Consider the following 16,376-nt stretch of genomic DNA (forward strand, 5'->3'; position numbering starts at 1 on the left):
GGGGGAGAGGGAGGGAGAGAATCTCAAGCAGACTCCCCACTGAACATGTGCAACTTGGGGCTCCATCTCATGATCCTGAGATCATGACCTGGGCTGAAACCAAGAGTTGGAAGCTTAACTGACTGAGCCATCCAGGCACCACCCTCCAACATTTTTTAATGCTGTTTTGCCTTATCACGAGACTTCTGATTTTCAGGTAGCTGATTTTCAGGTCATGGATCCTCAAAAAATCTCTAAATTCTGAAATGGATTGTGTATTGAAGAAGGTGGGGAGCAGATAATAAAATTACAGCAGACAGATGTAGTTCTGGGGCTTAATGACAAAAGAAGACATTTAATTTTCTGTTTCATTCCTTGTAAGTTATACCTCAAACACTTTCTACTCTTCAAAACCCATCCTGTTCATCACAAATCACAGTGGGATCCTTCAGCATTTACTATCTAGATCTTCAGTCTCTTGCTGTCTAACTACTATCCGGATCCTTCAACATTTACTATTTAGATCACTCAATGGGTATTTCATGATGAATGCCTTGTGTACCCCCATGTTATTGACTTGTATTATTATTGTTGTTGTTGTTATTGTTATTATTGTCCTGAATTGACTCTCAGCTAGAGGCTAAGCTGATAGAAAGAAAGCAGGAGCCATATCTTAAACTTTTCTCAATTTCTTAGATTTAAGGTTGCCTATCAAAACATTTATAAAAATGGAACCAGACAAAATATGTTGTTATAGCTATGATAATTGGGTAGTCATGTGATCCAGAAAGGCCAGGGAGATATAAGTAGATTCATTCTGGAAAAGCTTTCATTTCCTTTTAAAATGGTCAGGGAGAAGAGAACTTGCTGGCCCATCCTTTCTCTTTTCTCTTGAACTGAATGTGGACATATGGTCTTGTCCTGTAACTGCCATTACGTGACATGAGGCGCTAAGCATTAGATTGAAAAGACACCAGCCAAAAATGGCAGGGCTGAAAAATCATGAGAAAAATCCTGTGTCTTTGATGACATCAATGAGCAGCCACACCAGTATCAGCAATCACCTCCCTCTAGTCTTCTTATTAATGAGACACCGCATGTTTGCATTGGTTAAGCCATTTCTAACTCCGACTACCTATATTCAAAGTTTCCTACTGAAGTTGAACCACACATCTGTCTTTGAGCTTTCTGACAGACAAGACAACAACAACAAAAGAGATATTTGGTCAGTTAATACTTGTCATCGTCCTTAAGGAGAAAAATATCAGTTACTCAAGGGAAGCGCTGCTTTTCATGGAACTTAGTTCTTCAACAAATGTCTCAGGAAGGGCATCAAAGAAAGACGCTGAATTAAGTAGAAAACATATTCAAATCATATCCCCACATTAAATGCAAAATTATATTTCATGTGGTTGTTTCTTGGAGCACTTTTTAATGTATATTAAGGACATAATACCAAACCCTCATTCAGTGAAAACAATTACATAAGAGATATGGATTTTGCCATTTGTGACAACAGGGATGGACCTAGAGGGTATTACGCTAAGTGAAATGAGTCAGACAAAGACAAATACCATATGATTTCACTTATATGTGGAGTCTAAAAAGCATGACAAATGAATAAACAAACAAACAAAAGGCAGAATCAGACCTATAAATACAGAGAACAAACTGATGGTAGCCAGAGAGGCAGGGGATGGTGAGAGGCTGGGCAAAATGGGTGAAGGGGTGTGGGAGAGACAGGCTTCCAGTTATGGAGTGAGTAAGTCATGGGAATAAGAGGCACAGCACAGGGAATATAGTCAATGGTATTGTCATAGTGATGCATGGTGGTAGCCATCCTACCAGAGTATAATGTAAAAACTTGTTGAATCATTATGTTGTACCCCTAAAACTAAGGTAACATTGTATGTAAACTATACTGAAAAAACAAACAAAAGCAAACCTAAATAACAAGGAAAATAAAGAAAGAGACACATATAAGGCCATATGGCCTTTAATAGTGTTTTGTTGGGCTTTGCAGTCATATAAATAATAAATATAATACTTTTTATTTCTTCATCTAAGGAATTTTGATCCACCTAGGTTGCCATACGATCGATGGAGGATAAAACATTGTTCCCTATTATATAATTTAAAGTTTCATAAGACAAATTACTCGACTATAGAAACTTCCCAAAATATTGCTATGGAGGAAAGAGGCTTTAGGATCTAATCGGCTTCCCTAGTCTTCTATGACTTCATTAATTAAATCATTGCTTAACTGTCTTTTTCCTGGTTAGATGAAGTCTGAAGAAGGTCATTTAATTGGCTCTTAGTCTATCAGACAAACCCAGCTGGCCCATTGCTGAATTAGGGAGAGAGGAAATACTGACTCAACCCATTTGAGCAGAGAGCAGCGTGGGCAGGGAGGGTCAACCTTACACATCTTTTATTGCAAAAGAGCTCCAAATCTCTTGAGACTGGATGAGTGGGAGAGAATGGATTATGCTTCTGAAGTAGAAACTATCTAGGAGGACAGGATAACAACCTTTTGGTACAAAAAAAAAAAAAAAAAAAGAATGAGAGCCTGCCTTCAACATAGGCCACCATTTGACCATTTTGGTATCGGTGCAATAATTGGGAGTTCTAAGCCTTAAGAATATGCAATCATTAATACAAAACTGGAACTAATCTTAGCCTTGGTATTTTGTCTTGAAAACAGAATTGGCCCTGTGATCCATAAGTGACTCATTGAGGAAATACTTGGGCATGCCGCACAATATGAGGGCAATATTTTAACAACAGACAAACATGTATTACATGGGGAAAGATCATAAATGAAAGGAAAATAAATTAAGGAGTCAAGAACCAGAGGGAGGCTCACAGCAAGAGGCAGATACCATTACCCTGGAAGTGAAACGCCAGCACTTTGGAAACAAAACATATGTGCTGGAATCATCAATGAACTTGAAATGAGACTTAAGAAATACCCACACCAGTTTGCCTTCCCTTCCTTTTGTGCTTGCTGCATGCCAAATAGTTGAATATAAAGTGTCTTAATGGATGTAAAAGCATTTTACAAATTAAGTGCTCTGAAAATATAAGCCGTTATTATCATTATTGAGAAAGAGGAGACCACCATGTTACTCAGATGATGATGTCTAATAGCCAAATAGTTTCCCCAGAAGGAAGCTATGAAATTCTAAACAAAATTAAAACACACACACACACACACACACACACACACACACACACACACAATTTTTCAGCGTTTGGTCTTGAACTGGGTTATAGCTTCCTACCAATAAGAATCCCTTTTCAACATCCAGGGTGTTCAAATTGTGGTAACCAGGAAGGAGAATGTACTTTTCTACACTTTCAGAAGAGCAGAAAGAAGCTGAGCCATGGCCCGGAGTTCCTAGGCCAGCGTTGGCAAATAAGCAGAGTATTGCCCTTTCTCCTCCCACTCTGTGGCAGACATTGATAATACACCATGGCACTCTGTGAATCTCATCAGCAGCCTTAGAATTCTTGTCCACACAGTCTTCCAAGAAGCTACGATCAACTAATCAGTACACTGAACTGAAAACCTACTTGCCGTCTTGGCCCTAGGTGCACGGGAGTGCTATTTTAGCTCTCTACCCAGCCTGATTGGCAGAGTGGCTCCAACTCTGGATGGAGACATCCACTTAAGGAATAATAATTATGTCAATGATAAAAAAAAAATCAAGAGCAACAATAATGATAATAATAATACCTGCTATTTAGTTAGCCCTGGAACATTTTCCAGGGAACAGGATGAAGTGCCTTACATACTCTTATGACCTCCATTTTACAGAGGAGAAAACTGAACAGAAGTTAATAACTTGTCCAGACTCACAGATTTAAACCCAGTTCTCTGACTCCAGAGCCCACACTATTAACCATGCAATGAATAGAACTTGAGGTACAGAGGCTTTATAACATGGTTAACTATCTGCACCCATATCAGAGCCTCTATTAATTGGAGAAGGAATTCTGCCCTTCCTTTTTTGGAGGGAAGCTAGTAGGTCTGTCTACCTCTTGAGAAGTGACACTTGCTGAAGTTGGAGGTTACTCTAGACAGCACAGAGTGAAATCCAGTCATCTCAGACTTCAAAGTATTCAGCGAAGTTCTCACAGTTTACACAAAAAGATTTTTGTGGGAAATGAAGATGTCATCTCTCTACTTCACATGTACAGTCATCTTTCCCCCCCACTCTGCTCCCTGCCCCGACCCCAACCCTAGGGCTTGGCCAGTTATCGCAAAGACGGAGCATGTGCTGATTTCAGGCAAAACGTCTTCAAACACAGTGGGAAAACCAGTCAGACTTTCTGGGCTTTCAAGAGCTATTTTGGTAAGTATTCTCTTAGAAAATGAGAATTTTATTCAGATACTAGATAATAGTCCAGTCTTGGTCACATCCGGGACACGACTTGAGTTTTGTCTTTCCAGAAGTATCATTTATGGACATGGGAACACAGCCAGGGGAAAAACACACACAAAGGTTTACAGCTTTCCAAGTCTTGCTTGTGGTGAATAAAGGCAAAATTAAGGCAACCAACTTCAAAGTGATGATACATCCCACTTTATCACTAAATCCCAACATCTTCAGATTTCCTGCTAGTCAACAAAGATTACTGAAAGGGTAATAACAAGATAGGACACAGAGAATAATCAATTATTGAATCATTCTCTTATTTATGAGTCTTAGAAGGAGTAGGTACATTTCTTCTGATGGAGTGGGCGAAACTGTTTATATTAACCTCTGTTCTTATTTGTGCTCTCCTTTCCCCCCCATCTCCATCCTACACACTTAAACTCCCCCGTGTATTCTTTCTACTCCTAATCCTTTTTGCTCTTTCTGCTTTAAAGTTCCCATCAAAAGTTGTCTTCCCTGGGGCACCTGGGTGGCTCACTCGGTTAAGTATCTGACTCTTGGTTTGGGCTCAGGTCGTGATCTCAGGGTCTTGAGATCCAGTCCCACATCAGGTTCCATGCTCAGTGGGGAGTCTGCTGGAGATTCTCTCTCCCTCCGCCCCTCTGGTTTGTGCACTCTCTCTCTCTCTCTAAAATAAATAAATAAATCTTAAAAAAAAAAGTTGTCTTCCTTGAGTCCCTTACCCTTTGGTCCTGCCCTTTACTAAAAGATTGATAGATTAAGTCTGGCCAAAATATTAGCCCAGATTTAATAATCTTGATACTTCTAGCAGCATGTCTGGGCTCATGGGAATATGAATTGGAGTAGGAGGAAAGGGCTTTCCGATGCTCATTTAAACTATTTAGGCAGGCAGCCCTCTGATTATGAATAGGGGCAGGACCCATGCTGAGTTGAGGTGGATTGAGGTTTTCCACGCTATCCCTTTCTAACACTGAATCTCATAAACGCAAGTGAGCAAAAGGGACAGCCCACAACTATCCTTCACCTCCGACTGGAAATAATGTAGACAGCTAATAAGCTAGAAGCAAAGGTCGCTACCAAACCCCTGCCAACCCCAAGGGAGAGGGTAGCTTCCATGGGCCTGTGCTATAGTGTGGAAAGCAACAGTCCCCGTCATGCGGGGAACATCCGTCTGTGGACCGTAGTGGCAGTTGAGCCATCGAGAGGAACAATTACAAGGCTCTGCTGACGTCAATTCTTGGAAAAGAGCTTTGCCTGTTATAAAAAGCTGCTGCCCATTGATTGTATTAAGCCACATCACTTAAAGCAATCAAGGTGATCTATATGAATAATAATAGCCAGGGTGCTTGTCATTTCTGTTCCTGCTTCACAAGGACATGAGTGCAGCGAGCTAACTAGAGGTGCTCTGCTCAGAAGTTACTACTTTTTCTCTGCTCCTCTCCCTCCCTGCTTGTTAGTCCTAATCTTGACTACTCTTTTCTTGTCTCTGAGACCAAGTGTACATATACTGACCTGCCTTCGAATTCGTCGCTTATTAAACGTGTGACTTTTTGTCAAGTTCCTTAATCACGCTCTTCCAAGAAATTTTTTTTACCGCATGTGATACTGTTTCGGTTCTGCCTGCTTCTTTGTTTCACAATTGATTATTTTTTTATGAGTATTATTTCTTCATTTATATCAGAAATGCTAAGCATACTGTTTGTGTTCTGTTTTCTCTATTATTTAAATCAACATCCAATAAAAGGGACTTTTTTGATGTAGGGCTTTATGCATTTTGACAAACACAGGATTCATGTAACCTTCACTGGTACTCCATAAAGAACATCTGACTAGAAATTTAAAATATTCTTGGACATCTACTCAGGAAGTGATTATTAGGCAACTGCAATGAGAAAGCGGTGAGGGGTGGGGTGAAGAGTAGAAGGAAGACTGTGTTTTGTTTGTTTGTTTGTTTATCAAAAAGACCTAAATTCAAATTTCTTCCTCTATGTCTATAACCAATATGAACCCTAAGGGCTTGTGTTCTTTGTGGAAACACTAACATACCAGCTACAGAGCACATTTACAGGGTACTGTTTTAAAACTCTTGACAGCGCAGGTGCTACTTTAGTTACCAGTGGAGAAACCAGGTCTCCAAGCGGTTAAGAACTGTCCTTTCTTCAGCTCTTATTACATGCCAGATGATATATTAAGCATTTTCTATACACGTGACAAAACTTGATTAAGCAGGTCCTGCTATTAATCTCATTTTCCGGACGAGGTAACATCCCATGCTGGAAGGCAGCATGGAGCCAGGATTCACCAGCAGGCATCTGGAGTCCTTGTCCAATGTTCTCACCATAGACTAACCACTGACCATAGACACTTCACAGCGTGGTGCTCTAACCCCCCTTCCGAGTCCAGGTCAGCCAGCCTGCCTTCGAATCCCATGGTCTCTTATTAAATTGTGACTTTTGTCAAGTTACTTACTCTCTTCCAAAAAACTTTTTCACACCCATGTGATACCATTTCAGTTCTGCCTGCTATTATGTTTCGCAATCTTATTCTTCTTTTTATGAGTAAGATTTCATCTGTATCTAAAATGCTAAGTATAAAGTTTTGTTCTTTTTTTTAATTAACATCCAATAAAACTGACTTCTTTGATGTACAGCTCAATGCATTTTAACACACATATAGATTCATGTTAAACTTCTCCACAAACAGGTTACAGAAAAGCCCAGTGCCGTCAAAATTCCCGGTGCCGCCCCCTCTAGTCACACCCTCCTCCTATGCCATTCCCCTGGCAACCATCGATCTTTTCTCTATCATTTTAGTTTTCTAGAATGTCATTAATTGAAATCATACAGGATGCAGCCTCTTAAGACTCTTTGACTCAGCTGAAACATTTGATATACACCCATGTTGTTGCATGTATCATTAACTAGTTCCTTTTTAAAAAAAAATTGAGAGAAAGTGCATGGCAGGGAGGGGCAGAGGAAGACAGAGAATCCTAAGCAGACTCCCCACTGAGCACGGAGCCCAACGATGACTCGGGGGCTCATCTCTTCACCCTGAGATCATGACCTGAGCTGAAACCAAGAGTTGATGCTCAACTGACTGAATTGCCCAGGCTCCCCTAACGTACTCCTTCTAATTCCTGAGTTGTATTTCATCATATCACAATTTGTTCATCCATTGATCTGTTGCAGGACATTTGGGTTGTTTCCAGTTTGGGGCAACTAAATTCATTCCCACCAGCAATATATGACAGTTCAAGTGCTCTTCATCCTTCTCGGCACTTAGCATGGTCGATATTTTTTTTTCATTATAATAGTTCTTGATGGTAGAATTATACTGGGAAACAATCACAACGAAGAGTAATCTTTCGAATAGAATAGTTCACAAAGTAAAACACTCCTTTGAAACAACATGTGAAAGATAGTCAAATATGTCAGTATGGAAGCCCTTGGATTTATATGTAGACATCTTAGCAGTAATTCGCACAATGTCTACTCCACATCACCTCTTATTGATGTGTGTGTCAATATTTATTTTAGTTATTCTACTAGGTGTGGTGGTATCTCATCATGCTTTTAATTTCCATTTCTCTAACTCTTAATGGTGTTGAGCATCCTTCCTTGTCCTTATATGCCATCTGTATATCACCTTTGGTGAAGTACAGTTCAAGTCCTTTGCCCAATTTTTAATTGGGTAGTCTACTTTCTTACTGTTGAGTTTTGAGAATTCTTTCTATATTCTGGATATAAGCCTTTGTTGTATATGTGACTTGTAAATATTTCTCCAAGTATATAGCTTGGCTTTTCATTCTCTTAAGAGTATCGTTCACAGAGCAAAAGTTTTAATGCTGATGAAATCCAGTTTATCCTTATTTTTTGTTTTTATGGATCATGCTTTTTGTGATAAATTTAAAAATGCTTTCCCTAACTCCAAGTCATGAAGACTTTTTTTCTATGCTTCCTTTAAAAAGTTTTATAGTTGGGCCTGAGCCTGGGTGGCTCAGTTGGTTAAGCGACTGCCTTTGGCTCAGGTCATGATCCTGGAGTCCCTGGATTGAGTCCCGTATCGGGCTCCCTGCTTGGCGGGGAGTCTGCTTCTCCCTCTGACCCTCCCCCTCTCATGAGCTCTCTCTCTCTCATTCTCTCTCCCCCAAATAAATAAAATCTTTTTTAAAAAAGTTTTATAGTTGTACATTTTACACTTAAATTTATTATGGATTTTTAACATTGGTACGGACCGTAAGGCTTATGTTAAATTTTATTATTTTGCTTAGGGATACCCAATTGTTTCATTACCATTTGTTGAAAAGACTATATTTTCTTTACTGAATTGCATTTCCATCTTGGTCAAATGCCCATTGACTGTATTTGTGTGCATCTTTTTCTGAACTCTTGTTCTGTTCATTGACCTATGTGTCTATCCCTTCACTGATGCTACACATCTTGATTACTGTAGTTTTATAGTTAAGTCTTTAAAAAGGGAAGTTTCAGTCCTCCAACTTTGTTCTTCTTTTTTCAAAATTGTTTTGGCTAATCTAGTTCCTTTCCCTTTCCATATAAATGTTAGAATCAGTGTTTCTGTAGTTACCAAAAAAATCAGCTGTGATTGCATTAAAATTATAGATCCATTTGAAGAGAATTGACATCTTAACTCTTCCAGAATCTTCCATTCCACTGAGAATAATTCAAGAGATTTAAAAGAACACAGTATGTTTCTTTTATTTATGTCTTCTTTGATTTCTTTCATCAGCATTTTGTAGATCTAAGCCTACACATGACTTTTAGATTTATACCTAAATAGTTCATTTTGGGGAATCTATGGAAATTGATATTATTTTATTTCTGTTTCAATTTCTGCATTGTTGGCATATATAAATATGATAGATTTTTGTGGGTTGACTTTCTAGCCTGCAATCTGGCTAACCTCAGCTGTAGAAACTTTTATGTAGTTTTGTCATTTTCTATATAGACAATGTCATCTGTGAATAGGATGTTTTACTTCTTCCTTTCTGACCTGTATGTCTTTCATTGATTTTTCTTTGCTGTTTTGCGTTGCCTAGAACCTCCAGTGTAATAACAAATAGGACTGGTGAGAGTAGAATCCTTGTTTTGTTCCCAGTTTGGAGAGCTAGGATTCAGTCTTTCACCAGTTAAGTATGAAGTTAGCTTTAGGATCCTTGTAGCTTCCCTCTATTTGGTTTTAAAAGTTTTCTTCTATTCCTAGCTTGCTCGTTGTTTTTATCATGAATGGATGTTGTGTTTTGTGAAGTGTTTTTTGTTTTTTGTTTTTTTCTGCATCAACTTAAATGATTATGTGGCTTTTATCTTTTTTGGTCTATTAATATGGTGGCTTACATACAGTAATTGCTTTTATTTTATTCTATTAAAATTTTTAAAAATTGTGTTAAAATGCCCACAACACATTTACTATTTTAGCCATTTTTAAGTGTGTAGCCCAGTGTCATTAAGTACCTTATTGTGCAATCAATACCACCATCGATCTCAAGAATTTTTTTCATGTTCGCAATTCATTTATTTTTATACTCACACTTTACCAACCTTTCCCTCTCCCTCAGACCTCTGATATCATTTCCCTTCCATTGGATAATTTCCTTTAGCATTTCCTTTAGAGCAGGTCTGCTTATGACACATCCTTTTAGTTTTTCTACATTGAGAAATGTTACTTCACTCTCATTCTTGACAGTATAACAGTCACTGGATAGAATATTTTCACTGGTTATTAATTTGGAGTTGACTTTTTTTCTTTCAGCCCTTAAAAATGTTATATCACTCTCTTCTGGCCTCCCTGGTTTCTGATGAGAAATCTGCCACCACTCATATCCTTGTCCATCTATATGAGATATACTGGTTTCCTCTGACTGATTTCAGGATTGTTCTTTGTCTTTTGCTTTCAGCCATTTGATTATGCCGTGTTTGGAGATGGACTTCTTTGAGTTTATTCCTTTTGGAATTTACTGAACTTCTTGAATTAAAAAAAAATGTGTCTTTTGTCAGATTTAGAAGGTTTTCAGCCATTATTCCATCAAATAATTTTTCTACTCCATGCTCTTTCTTCTCCTTTTCTGAGAGTCTGATGATACAACATTGATGTTAGAGCTTTTGGTATTTCCCACGGTTCCCGGAAGCTCTGTTCATTTTTAAAATCTTTTCCTTCTGTGCTGTTAATAGTGCATGTTTTACATTGATCACTTTTCCTCTGTCATTCCTGTTCTACTATTGAGCCCATCCAGTGAATTTCTCAGTTTGGACATCTTATTTTTCACTTTTAAAGTATCCATTTGTTTCTCCTTAGTATCTTTTATTTCTTCACTGAGATAGTCTACCTTTCTGTTTCAAGAGCATTTAGCCTTCTTCCTTACAGATAATCTGTGTCATCTCAGAGTTGACACCTGTTCATTGTGTTTTCTTGAGAGTTAAGATTTCCCTGGGTTTTCTCTCTCTCTCTGCTCTCCTCTCCTAAATAACTCTGGATTGAGTCCTAGGCATTTAGAATGTCATGTTACGAGATTCTAAATCTTGTTTAAGTCCTGAGGGAAATGACTTTTTTGTTTTAGCAGGCAATTGTCCAGGTTCCGTTCAAGCCACATGTTCTAACTTGCCTTCTATGGGCGATGTTTCCAGTATCAGTTCAATTTCAAAAAGTGTTTTCAATGTTATTCAGTCCCACATGTGTACCATACAGTGGCCAGTCTGCAGGGAGTCTTCTAATCCTATGGAATGCTCAGATCCATGTATGTGCATATCAAAGGTAGGCCCAGTATTCATATATAATGTTAGGGAATTACTCTTGATTTCCCTTCTCTCTGCAATCTCACCATTATGTTTCAGCTCATTGGGACTTCCAGCCAGAAAATTGAATCTTTACTTTTTCTACTCTGTAGGGTACTTCTTATGACTAGTGCCAAGCAGTAGGAGGACAGAGAAAGAAAACAAAACAAAACAAAAAACAGAAACAAAAACAAAAATCACTGCTACTCCTTTATTGCTTGGGATTTGGAAAAGGAGAAAATAGGGGCAAAACCCGGATTGTTCTCCACTCTCTGTTTCATAGAATGTCCTTTTCCTTGTCTTTTGAAACAGAAATCTAAAGCTTCTCTTAGATCTCTTCCTGACAACAGCCAGGATGCCTTTCAGATTTGGGGCTGCATTTGAGTCCAGGCTCTATGACACTGGAGGAAAAAACTGGTAAATTCACCAGTTTGGGTTAAATTTCAAATTCAGGTCTTATTCCTCAATCTTCATGTTGTTATTTGTTTATTTATTTATTTATTTATTTATTTATTTATCAGAGAAAGAGTGCACAAGCAGGGCGGGCGGCAGGCAGAGGGAGAAGCAGGCTCCCTGCTGAGCTCGATCCCAGGGCCCTGAGCTCATGACCCGAGCAGGAGGCAGATGCTTAACCAACTGAGCCACCCAGGCATCCCTGCCATTTATTTTTTAAAGGTTTCACATAGCTGTCTCATGCAATCAGTCCAGGACTTAGTTGCATTCAGCAGAAGAGATGGGGTGCAGTGTGTTTATTCCATCTTTCTTAGACTGGAACCCTAAGTCTTTTAAAGTTATCTTCAAATGTGCATTATTTTCATTTCATCTGGAGTAATTTTATGGCCTAATTGTTGATTTTGTTGGCTGTCCTTCGTTTTCTAATAGGCTGTAAACGAAAACAGTCTTGGTGTCAATTTTTCCGCTTACTGTTCCATGACCTTAAGTAAATTACTTATTTAAACTCTATATCAGTAAACTTATCTATAAGGTAGGGACACAGGCTGGAAAAGAAAGAGGAGGAGAAAGAGGAGGAGGAGGAGAGGAGGAGGGGCAGGGGAGGGGGGAGGGGAAAGAGGAAGGAGTATTTAGAAGGCTATTGCAGTAGTCCTGGAAAAAAAATAACAGTGGTTTGAACCAGGGTATTAGTGGTGGTAACATGGAGAGCCTCTTTGGCTTTCCTCCATCCCATATTCATAGTCTATTCATCCTAATGTTCAAGATGAATAAGAGGATGTGGTCCAAAAAAAAAAGGGGAAAAACAACCCCAGTGTTTCAGTTCTTTTTTTCAGTTGCCTCAAAAACAACCTTGATTTATGTTAAGTTTTAGTATGAGGAACTGGGTTGGTTTGCTCTACAGAAAGCTCAAGGGTGGGGCAGAAGGGGCTGGAGATAGGATAGTGTCTTCAAAAGCCTAAGGAAACACTGTCTATGAGAAGAAACACCAAATGTATGATAAGCAAGCAGGTGGGCACAAATAGAACTACAGGAAAGACATTATTAGGAGTTAGTTTAGTTTAATACCAGGATGAACTTTATAATTATTAAAACTGGAATGAGCAGTTTTGGGCATGGGAAAATATTGGTTGTAGGATGATAATGCTTTTGACAATATATAAATTTTGGTATTTTTTCCACTTACACTAGCTTCGTCTTCTTCATTTTGTTCAAACAGATTTGTGGAAGCAGCTTAAGTCAGTGACAGCCATTTTGCATGAGAATGGATTCTACTCTGTCTTTCCACCCTCATTTCTTAAAGCATAATTTCTTAATTATGGTATGGTATGGTACACAAAGTACCAGGCCCTGTGCTAAGTACTCTAGATGCATTATCTCATTATATTTTCACAATATTTTGAGAAACCTAGTATCATTATCATCATTGTGCACATGAAAAAACAAGGCTTGGCTCTCTGCTCCTCCCCATTCGACAGACAGCCACATCTTCTGGTGCATTGCCAGCCACATCCCCGAGACACGATGGTGAAGGTCGGAGTAAACGGATTTGGCCGTATTGGGCGCCTGGTCACCAGGGCTGCTTTTAACACTGGCAAAGCGGATATTGACCCCTTCATTGACCTCAACTACATGGTCTACATGTTCCAATATGATTCCACCCATGGCAAATTCCACGGCACAGTCAAGGCTGAGAACGGGAAGTTTGTCATCAATGGAAAGTCCATTTCCATCTTCCAGGAGCAAGATCCTGCCAACATCAAATGGGGTGATGCTGGTGCTGAGTATGTTGTGGAGTCCACTGGGGTCTTCACCACCATGGAGAAGGCTGGGGCTCACTTTGAAGAGCGGGGCCAAGAGGGTCATCATCTCTGCTCCCTCTGCCAATGCCCCCATGTTCGTGATGGGTGTGAATCATGAGAAGTATGACAACTCCCTCAAGATTGTCAGCAGTGCCCCCTGTGCCACCAACTGCTTGACTCCTCTGGCCAAGGTCATCCATGACAACTTCGGCATCATGGAGGGACTCATGACCACCGTCCATGCCATCACTGCCACCCAGAAGACTGTGGATGGCGCCTCTGGGAAGCTGTGGTGCGATGGCCGAGGGGCTGCCCAGAACATCATCCCTACTTCCACTGGCACTGCCAAGGCTGTGGGCAAGGTCATCCCTGAGCTGAAGGGGAAGCTCACTGGCATGGCCTTCTGTGTCCCCACCCCCAACATGTCCATCGTGGATCTGACCTGCTGCCTGGAGAAAGCTGCCAAATACGACAACATCAAGGTGGTGAAGCAGGTGTCAGAGGGCCCCCTCAAGGGCATCCTGGGGTACACTGAGGACCAGGTTGTCTCCTGAGACTTTAACAGTGACACCCACTCCTCCAACTTCGATGCTGGGGCTGGCATTGCTCTCAACGACCACTTTGTCAAGCTCATTTCCTGGTATGACAATAAATTTGGCTACAGCAAACTGGGTGGTGGACCATAAGGCCTCCAAGGAGTAAGAGCCCTTTGGACCACCAGCCCTAGTGAGAGCAAGAGGAGGAGAGAGGCCCTCAGCTGCTGGGGAATCCCTGCCCCCAACTTATCCCCCAAAACACTGAGAATCTCCCGACCTCCACCGTTTCCATCCCAGACCCCCTGAAGAAGGGGAGGGGCTTGGGGAGCCCTATCTTGTCATGTACTATCAATAAAGTATACTGTACCCAACCAAAAAAACAAAAAACAAAAAACAAACAAAAAAGAGGCTTGGAGATGTAATAATCTACTTGAGTTCACATGACTATGTAGGCAGAATAATCGTCCCCCAAAGATATCCAAGTCCCAACTCCTAGAAACTGTGAATATGTTACCTTACGTAACAAAGAGACCTTGCAGGTGTAATGAAGTTAAAGATCTTGAGATGGGAAGATCATCCTGGATTATCCAGATAATCCAGGGCCCAGTATAATCACATGTGTCCTTAAAATAGAAGGTCAGGATCCGAGAAAATGTAACTACAGAAGCAGAAGCAGAAATGAGCTTGACAAAGTGGTCGTTGAGAGCAATGCCAGCCCCAGCATCGAAGTTGGAGGAGTGGGTGTCACTGTTAAAGTCTCAAGAGAGATTAAAGACACTACTTTGCTGGCTTTGAAGACTGAGGAAGAGGCCATGACCCAAATAATAGAGGTGGTCTCCAGAAGTTGGAAAAGGCAAGAAAACAGATACTTCCTTAGAATGTCCAGAAGGAATCAGACCTGCTAACATCTTTATTTCACCCCCGTTGGACCTGTTTTGGAGCCATGATTTGAACTAAGTGGAAGACGTGTGCTCTACAGTACGTGCATCATAGAGTGTTTGCTTTAATGCTGACCGTGGTTTTAGTGTCCTGTACACACAGACAGATCTAAACCACACAGACTGTCCACATATTACAGATGGTGTTCTTTCTGGAAATTTCATAATCATGGAGGCCGTGAGCAGGAGGAGGAATGCACTGTTAACAGTAATATGTCACTCATGACTTAGATTCAGAATTAGAATTGTAATGGGACCATCAAAGTTCTTTCATCTCATCTCTGCTTCTGAGGCTTGACCTCCCTCCACAGTGTCCTTGTCAAGGATTGTCCAGCCCTGCCTGCACACCTACAGTGACTGGAACTGCACATTTCCTGTGGAAAGCCATGACATTTTAAAGCAACTCTGTTAGAAATTTCTATTTCAGATTGACCAAAAACCCTTCCTTACAACTGCCGTTACTATTATTATTGTTTACTGGCACATGGAATTTGTTGTTATTGGTTCTCTATTGGGGAATGTTAAAGTGGATGGCCTCTAAGCAGGCTTTTAACTCTTAAGATTCAAGTCCGATCCTTATTCAGGACATGAATACCAGTCTTGTAGGGTTGCTGTGAGAATTATAGCTAATGTTCATAAAAATTTCAGCATGCCAAGGATCTTCATAAAAGGTGATGATGATGATGACAGTTTCACAAATCTGAAGGCAGCTTTCTCATCTTTTGTAGTTTTTTAAGCACCAGACTAAATCCCCCTCCCCAAATCCCAGTGCCTTCAAATGTCCGTGTATGTGAAATTGTGTCAAGTACTCCACCTTCCTATCCTTTAAATATGCTCCAGTTTGACAATAACCCTCAAAGTATGAGTCTAGACCTCATCGTGAAATATCTTGTCTTGTGTGCTTTCTTAATACCTAGTTGGGGTAAGACCAGCCACAGTGGAGTGAGTAGACTGGAAGATATTAAGTAGTCAAATAGGCCTGCGTGGACTATGGTAGGGGGACTCAGGGGGCTTAGGACTGCCTATAGCAAGAGGAAGGCAGTTGTGACTTGCATCAGGAGGGGAGAGTAAATAAGAAGATCCAAATGGTGTGAAAGGTCCAGAATGAGTAAGTTGTGGGGATTCAAAGACAAATTTCACTTGCTTCATAATCTTGTCCTTGACATATAATTTAGGCATATATGGACATTTCAACTGGAGGTATCAAAGAAACAAAGGTGTTACAAAATTTACTGGCAACAAAGAGGAGAGTTGAACCTTGCAATGGGAACATCTACTTTCATAGGTTTTCACTTGTCTAAAGCCAATTTAAAAGAACTTGGCTCACAACTTGAACTATCTGTTACATATTGTTCTCATTAGTCTGGCCGCCCCTTCTTTTGATAACCAGGCATTCTTGCTTTTTCCCATTAGAACTCAATATGCACTTGAACACAGTCATTGACTCCAATCACACTCCAATCATACTTGAGACAGTACATGA

The 16,376-nt window shown here is 40.2% G+C and overlaps 1 pseudogene; it reads left to right on the forward strand.

The window, feature by feature from the left end:
• The first annotated feature begins 13,141 nt into the window (after window positions 1-13,141).
• On the forward strand, window positions 13,142-14,105 carry LOC114224742 (glyceraldehyde-3-phosphate dehydrogenase pseudogene; annotated as a pseudogene).
• Window positions 14,106-16,376: the final 2,271 nt, after the last annotated feature.

This window comes from Eumetopias jubatus, unplaced genomic scaffold (assembly GCF_037043125.1).
Source record: "Eumetopias jubatus isolate StellerSeaLion01/CBP00866 unplaced genomic scaffold, mEumJub1_p1.0 scaffold_17, whole genome shotgun sequence".
NCBI lineage: Eukaryota > Metazoa > Chordata > Mammalia > Carnivora > Otariidae > Eumetopias > Eumetopias jubatus.